We start from the raw sequence: 8,026 nt of genomic DNA on the forward strand, positions 1-8,026 counted from the left end.
ATTTTTTAATGTCTAAATCCACCCAACAAATAGTTATCAGAGTTCAATTCAAGTTCAGGGAACATTGCATTTGAGTCTTGGTTTTACTACCAGAGTTTTATTTCTTCTCAGAGGTATTGAGTGTGAATGAATAGCATAGGTTATTTTACAAACTCTCTGGACATGACTGGAATCCAAGCTCAAAATCCTCATAAACTTCAATTAATTGTAAAGTCTAACTTTGTGATATTGATTAGCGTCAGTAATTGTCTGATCTTTGCTTAGCAATTATGGATAATTGTTATGGCATGCATGAATTAATAGAAACATATGGCACTTAAACATATTTCTTTATTAATTTTTACTGAGCTGATTTTTGTGCTAATTAATATGAGTGTACTCTAGAGGGCAATAAACAATAACCTCACAGGTACACATCTTGGCTTACAAATACCTGGTTCAAGAAAGGTTTGTTTCCTGGATGGAATGCAGTAAATTTTTGAAAAATATTATGTATGCTTGGTTCTGTGCAATTTTAGATTTTATGATAAATTTTAATTTTAACTTTTGTATTATTTTAATTTTGCATTATAGGAGTAAATGATTTAATTTCACTTTTAAGATTAAATTATTTATGCATCTATTCATTTTCTCTTATGCCTATTCCCTAGTTATGTTCCCCGCTATCCTGAGTGCTTAGAATGTATATATTTTTTGTTTTAAGTTCAGGGTTATATGTGCAGGTTTATTGTATAGGTAAACTTTGTGTCATAGGGGCTTTTTGTACAGATTATTTTTTTAGCCAGGTTTTAAGCCTTGTACCCAATAGAATGTATCTTTAAATTCTATTTATTCTTTTAAAATATGTAGATTGTGTGTGTGTTTGACTAACATAAATGGCATTTTGCTATAGATATTTCCTGTCATAATTTTTTACTCAGCATTGTTTAAAGACCTATTCACACTGCTTACCATACAAGTAGCATTTTTGGCTTTTGACTCCTGAGAGTATTTCACTGTTAGTATTTCATCCATCCCTCAATAATGTGCCCTACACTGCCTTCTACTCCTTACCACCAAGTACCATTGCAATTAAAATCTCACTCTTGGCTTGTCTGGGAAATTTATAAGACTCTTTCTAGGATTTTTGAGCCATGAATGATAATACTTAAACTATCTAATACTGCCAGTAGGGTTGCACCTGTATAAATTCCTGCAGGAAGGGCAAGATGGTTTTCTGTTTTCAGAAAACTTGTCAATTTCAACTTTACTAACTTTTTGCCACATTGATATATGTAGAGTAGTACCTTACTAATGTTTCACTTATTCTACACACTAAAGAAGTTGACTGTCCCTTTAATTGTTAATGATTTACTTTTGCCTTTATATAAATTGACTTTGCCCATTTTTCTATTGTTTCTTTTGCTTTTTTGTCAATTTTAATTAGGTCTTCTTTTGTATCATAGATACTCTTTCACCATTGATTTTATGTTTTGCAAATATATTGTAATATGTTACATCTCTGTTAAATTTGCACAAGTTGGTTTTTATTGAACAGAAACTCTAGACTTAGACAGTGAAACCTTAGTATGATTAACTCAAATTTATTTATTCCCATATGATTTGTGATTTATTTTGGCATGTTTAGTGTAGTGCTTAATCATTCCTAAGACATAAAAATATTTTGCATATTTCTATATATTATGTTTTTTAATTTGCTTTTATACAAGTTTTACATTAATGCTAGGTCAGACATTTTAAACAGTATAATTTTAGTTTTACTCTTTCATGTAACAAACCCATTTTCGTAACACTACATTATACATAGTTAAACTCTTCACCCTTTGACTTGTGAGACCATATATTTCCTATATAAAACACTTATAAATGTCTCCAAATTGTCTATGTCTTTGTCTGATTGTCTGTTCCTAATCCATTATCATACTGCCCTTATCATAATGTCTTTATAACACACATGCTAAAGCCTAACAAGGAAAGGACTTCATTGTGACCCTGATTTTTTCAAAGTTAATTTAGTTCTGTATGGTCCTTCATTTTTAATTTTAAAAGGTTTCAAGACTCTTTAAATTGTAAAGCCTGATAATATGATGACTATTACTCCACAACTCATTTTGGGTTTTTAAAAAATTATCATTGCATTTAATTTCATAGGTAAAATCTTCCATGCTATTATTGACATTTTGATTGTTTAGGGATTTAGATTATTACAAATAATGTTAGTGTGACCATTTTTTCCTGGTACATATATTTATGATTTTTTTAAACAGATATGCCAATGGCTAAGATTTGGTCTTTGTATCCATATATGTTCAATTTTAGTGTTTAATGTTTAGTATTTAGTATTTATTATCAATTTTAGTAAAATTATATTTGATATGATCTAGTAGAATACACAATTTTAGTAAAATTGTATCTGATGTGATCTAGTAGAATATAGTAGTTGTACCAAATATTATACTCAGTAGTAATGTCCCCTTTACTACAAGGGGACATTATAGTCCCCTTTGCTACAAATTTTGCCACTTTCATGTTGTCAAACATTTAAACATTTTGCCAACATACTGTGTTTGAAATGTGGTTCTACCCTGGAGTTTTAACTTGTATTTTCTAGATTACTATTAGTAATGAGCATCTGACTAGGTTCCTTGAGAGCCCCAAGAAGGGCTGCCAGATTTATCTGACTGGCTGCCTATCTGTGGGACTCTAATTTACATAAGAGAAAAATAAACCACATAATATAGGAATTTCTTTGTATGCACAATTAAGTCTGAACTCTCACTAATACAGAAAACTTGGAGGCCGCCTGATATTTTCTGTTTGGGTCAAACCTCATTTTTACAATAGACAAATTGTAAATAGTTTAGATTTAGCAGAAAATTTGCTGAGATAGTACAGAAAATCTCCGTACACTCTGCACCCACCTTCCCTTATTATTATTTTACATTTGCATGACCCATTGTTGCAGTGAATGAAAGAATACTGATACCTATCTTAGTTCGTTTGGGTTTCTATAACAAAATACCATAGACTGGATAATTCATAAACAACAGAAATTTATTATTCACAGTTCTGGAAACTGCAAAGTCCAAGATCAAGGCACCAGCAGATTTGGTGTTTGGGGAGGGCCCTTCCTCATAGATGGTGCCTTCTTGCTGCATTTTCGTATAGCAGAAGGGGAAAGTATGTTTCTGGGGCCTCGTTTCTAAGGGCATTTGTTGCATTTATGAGGCTTGAGCCCTATGAGCTAATCAACTCCCCTAATACCTTTACTCTGTTGGTTAGGTTTCAATTTGTGAATTGTTGGGGGACACAAACATTCGGACCGTACCAATACCTTTCATTTTATTAAAGTCCATAGAATATTCAGATCCTCTTGGTTTTAATCTAACATTCCTTTCCTGTCCCAGGATGCAATCACATTAGTTGCCATGCCTTTTAGGTTCCTCTTGGCAATGATAGTCATTAAGACTTACCTTGTTTTTGATGATCTTGACATTTTGAGAAGTACTACTGTAGGATGTGCTTTATAGGAATTTGATGTTTTTCTCAGGAGTATATTGGGATATGGGCCTGATAAGTTGGATTCTATTCAAATTAAAAATATTTGCTCTGTGAAATACACTGTCTAGAGAATAAGAAGACAAGCCACAAATGGAGAAATAATATTTGGAAAGAAATATTTAATAAAATATTGTTGTCTTTAATATTCAAACAACTCTTAAAACTCAACAATAAGAAAATGAACAAACAAGCTGTGGCTGTAGTCCCAGCTACTTGGCAAGCTGAGATAGGAGGATTGCTTAAGCTCAGGGATTCAAGTCCAGCCTGGGTGACTCTACCTCCAAAATTAAATAAATAAATAAAATAAGGTAAATAAAACAAGAAAATAAAAACTTATTTAAAAATGGGCAAAATATCTGAACAGACACTTCACCAAAGAAGATATGCATATGGTAAATAGCATATACAAAGATGATCAATATCATATGTCATTTAGGAATTGCAAATTGAAACAATAAGATACCACTAGCTATTTAATAGAATGACTAAAGTCTCAAACACTGGCAACAACAAACTGTGATGAGGATTTTGAGGCAGTAAGATTTTGATAAAAATGCAAAATGGCACTGCCACTTTGGAAAACATTCTAGCAGTTTCTTACAAAACCAAACATTCTCTAACTATATGACCTACAAATTAATCTTCTTGCCATTTACCTAAGTTCATTGAAAACTTATGTCCACACACAAAAAAATGCACATGGATGTTTACAACAGTTTTCTTCATAATTGACAAAACCATGATGCCCTTCACTACTTGAACTGATAAGTAAACTGTGGTACATTCTGAAAATGGAATATTATTCACTACTAAAGAGAACTGAGCTACCAAGCAATGAAAACATATGGAGAAAACTTAAATGCATACTACTAGGTGAAATAAGTCAATCTAAAATAAAATACATACTATATGATTCCAAGTATATGACATCCTAGAGAAGTCAAAACAATGAATAAAAGAAAATGATTAGTGATTGCTGGGGTAATGAGGGAGAGGATGATGAATAGGTGAAGCACAGAGTATTTTTAGGACAAGGAAACGCTTCCATGTGATACAATCATAGTAGACATATAATATGTATATGAATAGTCATTATACATGTCATTATACATTTGCCCAAACCCACAAAATATACAGCACCAAGAATAAAGAGTCAACCCTGTAGTAACTACGGACTTTGGTTGATAATGATGGGTTAATGTTTGTCCATTGATCGTAACAAATGTACTATTATAGAAGGCAACATCAATGATGGAGGCTGTGCATGTGTAGGGGGAAGAAGTATGTGAGAACTTCATATGTTTTACTCAATTTTTCTGTGAAGTTTTATTCTTATTTACCATAAGAAGAAAGTCTTAGTAAAAGATAAGGAACACAATTATGTACATTAAATATGTACACTATTAAACCTAATGCAGCCACTGAAATCATGTCATAGCATTATACATCATAAGCAACTTAAGAAGAGAAAATGAAATCATAAAACTATGTAACTACTCTAAAATAAAAAAGAAAGGAAAAAGACATAAATAGGATATATAAAAAAGCAAACAGGAATATAATGGAGCTAAACTTTGTTATAGCAATTGTCACATAAAATGTAAATAGTTTACACACTCAAATTAAAAGACAGATTTTGAAAAGATCCGACTATATGCTGTCTTTTGAATAAAGAAACAAATCAGTTAAAAGTGAATAAATGAAAAATATATCATGCTAACCAAAAAAAGCTGATATGAGTACATTACAATTAGACAAAGTAAATTTTAAAACAAAAAACTCCAATATTATCAAAATGATAAAAGGGTTAATTTATCATAAGAGCAACACATGGTTACAATCATGCTTACAATGTAAACAATTATATTTGCACATTTAAAATAAATGAACCAGCCACTAATAAAACTGCAATGAGATATAGATAATGCCATAATTGCAGTTTGAGATTTCAAAGGAGCTCACAATAATTGATAGAACAAGTATACAAAGATCAGTAAGAATACACTGACCAACTTGACTACAGTAATATCTATAGAAGGCTGCATCCAACAAAAATAGAAAACACATACTGTTTAGGTATACATCGAGTACTTTTGGGCATAGAAGTTAATCTGAGCCATAAAATAAATATCAGTGAATTTAAAAATATCTTTTCTACTAATAATGGCATCAATAACAACCTACCAAATCACAAAACATCTAGCAGCTAAATAACACACTTCTAAATAACCCATTATCCAAAGAAGAAATAAAAAGGGAAAATATAAATATAAGTTAAGCAGTTTTAACTGGAATATTTTGAAGTGAAAACACTTCAAAATATGTAGGATACTGCAGAAGCAGTAAGGATATTAGGGAGTAATTAACTTATAGTGGTGAATTTCTACATTACAAAAGCAGAAGTGTCTTGTTAAGGTCTTCACTTCAGCAACCACCAGAAAAAAAGAAAACCTTAAAGAAAGAAGGAAAAACAAAATTCAATGTAAGGAGAAGAAAAAAAATAAGAATTAGAGTGGAAATCAGTAAACTGGAAAACAATAGAAAAATCAATGGAGCCAAGAGCTAGTTCCTTGAAAAGATCAATAAAATTGATAAACCTCTATCCAGATACATCAGAAAGAAAAAAGGGAGAACAAAAGATATAAGCATCAGGAAAAAGAGAGGATAGTAAGGAAATTGAGTTACTAGTTACTAGTTAAAACAGTTACCCTAAGGAATTTTCCCAGTTCTGATGGCTTTATTGCTAGAATCAACCAAATATTTATGGAAGAAACAACACTAATTCTACACAAACTCAATAGAAAACAAAACAAAACAAAACCAGAGTGAATATTTTGTAACCTATCCTGTTAGGTTAGCATTACTGCACTATCAACGCAAGACAAAGACACTGCAAAAAAAAAAAAAAAAAAAAAATACAGACAAGTATTCCTCATAAATCTAGATGACATTTGTTTTAAATAGAAATTGAATATATCTGTCCAATCGATCTATCTACATTAATAATTCATGTACTAAATGCAGCTTATCCTACAAATACAAGTTTGGTTAAACATTTGAAATGCAGTCAGTGTAATTCGCCATATCAACAAACTAAAACATGAGAAATAAAAGACATCTAGAATGAAAAGCAAGGAAGTAAAACTGTCATTATGTGCAGATGGCATGATGATTCATAAAGAAATTCTAATGAAATACATAAAAAGAGCTACTAGAACTAATGAGTTTGGCAAGTTTGCGGAATAGAAGAGCAATAGACAAAATCAATTGCATTTTGAACATTAGCAATGAGCAATTAAAAATTGAGATGTAAATGTTTACCACTGGATCAAAATATGAAATACTTAAGGATAAATCTGACAAACATGTGAAAGACCTGTACTTTGATGAGAGAAATTAAAGGAGGTCAATCCAAATGAAAAGCATCCAATGAGCATTAATCAGAGAAGTAATACTGTTAAAATGGCAATAAACCTCAAATTTATCTACAGATTCATACAATTCCTATCAAAATCCCACTTAGCATGTTTCAGAAACTTGTAAGATGATCATAAAATTCATATGGAAATGCAAAAGACCTAGGACATTCAAAACAATCTTGAAAATGATTGTAGTTGAAGAACTAACAATACTTGATTTCAAGTTTTGGCATAAAAATACATAAATAGGTCCATGGAACAAAATAGACTTTAGATTAGAAACTAGAGTTGACCTATATAAACAATAGATTTTTGACAAAGGGCCAAAAGCAATTCAAGGGAGAAAGTATAGTCTTTTCATAAGTTACGTTGGAACAATTGTATATCCATATGTTGTTTTCCATTTTTATTTTTTTAAGAATATTTTTTATACTTCATACCATATTAAAATATTAACCCAACATTGATCATAGGCACAAATGTGAAACATAAAACTACAAAACTCCTAGAAGAAAACATAAGATAAAACCTTCATCACTTCAAATGAAACAATTTCTTAGATACAACACTAAAACCAAAATCTATCAAAGAAAAAAATGATAAACTTCTTTCATCAAAATGAAAGCTTCTAGTCTTTGACATATATTGCTAAGACCAAATGCAAAATATGTACTGTATGAAATAAACACTTACAAATCATATACATGATGAAATACTATAATCCAAAATATAAAATAACTTTCAAGGCCCATAATTTAGAAACCAGCAATCCAATTTACAAAATGAGCAGGTGATTGGAACAGATAATTCATCAAGGATGACATAGCCAATAAGCATGTGAAATATGCACATGAAAAGATGCTCAGTATGATTAGTCATTCATAAAATGCAAGTTAAAAGCACAGCTCAATGCTACTGCATACATATTAGAATGGCTAAAAGCAAAAAGACTGACCATACCAAATTTTGGTAAGCATGTGGAAGAACAGGAATTCTCATACACTAATGGTGGGAATGTAAAATGATATAACCATTTTGGACCACAG

This window comes from Pongo pygmaeus, chromosome 14, assembly GCF_028885625.2.
Source record: "Pongo pygmaeus isolate AG05252 chromosome 14, NHGRI_mPonPyg2-v2.0_pri, whole genome shotgun sequence".
NCBI lineage: Eukaryota > Metazoa > Chordata > Mammalia > Primates > Hominidae > Pongo > Pongo pygmaeus.